This window comes from Esox lucius, chromosome 25, assembly GCF_011004845.1.
Source record: "Esox lucius isolate fEsoLuc1 chromosome 25, fEsoLuc1.pri, whole genome shotgun sequence".
NCBI lineage: Eukaryota > Metazoa > Chordata > Actinopteri > Esociformes > Esocidae > Esox > Esox lucius.
Window position 1 is genome coordinate 2,394,205 of NC_047593.1, and position 1,853 is coordinate 2,396,057.

At 37.8% G+C, this 1,853-nt stretch overlaps 1 long non-coding RNA gene across 1 annotated transcript; it reads right to left on the reverse strand.

Moving 5' to 3' along the window:
* Positions 1-466: 466 nt before the first annotated feature.
* Positions 467-1,211, reverse strand: LOC105009786. The gene is made up of 4 exons (XR_827853.3): positions 1,160-1,211; positions 1,004-1,072; positions 782-826; positions 467-647 (listed from the first exon to the last, which is right to left on the reverse strand). It is a non-coding gene; the product is annotated as an uncharacterized LOC105009786 (long non-coding RNA).
* Between the last annotated feature and the right edge of the window lie 642 nt (positions 1,212-1,853).

Here is a 1,853-nt window from a genome sequence, read left to right on the forward strand (position 1 = left end):
ATATCTATTTTCTTATAGTCTGTGTACAGCTCATGCCTATTACAGTTTTATGACAGATCCATGGTGCCATTTACATTTATATAGTCTGTATTTTTGGGGGAGGGGAAACGTTAGAGCCAACTTATGTTGGACAGGTTTTATGTATACTTATAAAACTGTTCTCCAAATTCTGTCAATCACACAAAAACTCTAAAATCATACATGAAGATAGGTCTTTATTTCTGATGGAATCATTTGCCTTAATGTTTCTCTCCAGTCTTCTGGCAATGGCCATCTCATTTTTATTTCCGTCCCGGTATGGCAGGTAGGGGAGGTAGGGCAGGCAGAGGAGGAAGGGCAGGTAGGGGAGGTATGGCAGGTAGGGGAGGTATTGCAGGAAGGGCAGGTAGGGGAGGTATGGCAGGTATGGGGGGTATGGCAGGTATGGGGGGTATGGCAGGAATGGCTGGTAGGGGGGGTATGGCAGGTAGAGGTGGTATGGCAGGTAGGGGAGGTATTGCTGGAAAGGCAGGTAGGACAGGAACCGGTGCAGCAACAGCATTTTGTCTTGCCATCAGTAAGGGCAGCAGGGCCATCAGGTCAACCTGGGGAGGCTGGGGATAGAATTGGGGGTACTGTGGGTAGAATCCTCCAAAACCCATGTTAACCTTTAATAGAAAGAAACAGTGTAATTAAAGTTACTGGAAAGTAGGGAACTGAAACATAGTCTAGTATTCTAACAGTGTAAACTGTATTGTGGTACTACCAAACCTGTAATGTATCTGTGATAGGTTATACTGACCTCATTACTCGAAGACCGCTTCTTTATATCATGTTCTTTAGTCACCTGCCCCCAAAAAAGAATCCCAGTGTGAATCTAATTACAGTAAAAATACAGTTGTGAACAACCCATGATAGCAAAAATAATTATGATATTTTATTTCAATGCAAATAAATATTTGGAATATGTGGAATCTCTTGAGCTATTGATGCAAGATACATTTTGTTATTCTAGAAAACTTACAGAAATGGTGGAACATAGTCCAGTCAGGCACATCAACAGGACAAGTAATTTCTTGGTCATCATGAATTTCTTGAAATAAAGAAGATTGCATTTTCAAATCTGCTGTAGACATGTGTGACTAATGTAAACTACCATAAAGAATTATTTGAAACTTACCTGTTCAGGTGAAGATGTAAAATGTGAAACTGTTCTGAAGCTGAGATTAATGCTGCATTGTAACTAAACAGCAAAAACAAGGTTTTTATAGACCATTTCGGTTCACAGTCAACCAATGAGATTTCAGTCAAAGAATGAGTTGATCAAATGTGTGTCTGAAAGATTAAAAAGGTGATGAAATAGGCATCTGAAGGGTAATCCTAAAATATCAAAATATCCACAGTCCCCACAAAGAATGTCTCATCAGCATTAGGAGACTAGCTGCATTGAAAAGCTGATGATTCATTCAACAGCTTTTTTGGGATTGTGTAGTGTTCATGAAAAATAATCATGTCGATGCCATATGTTGAATGTTTTAACAAATGTTACATAATGGTGAAGAAAGTTTGATGTATCACATACTTTTATGTTTCATATGTTGCAGTAGCTGAAGCATCTTTATTTATTTTTGTTGATGAAGTACAATAGTGAATCAATCAATAGATTGGAGAAATATTTAGTTGTATGTCTAACAAAGTATTTAATATTCAGAGATACAGTGCATTTGGAAAGTGCCCTTCAGAACCCTTCATTTTTAACACATTTTGTTACATTACAGCCTTATTTGAAAATTGATTAAACCGATTTTGTCCTTATCAACCTATTCACACTACCCCATAAAGATAAAGGAAAAACATTTTTTTTGGAATGCCTG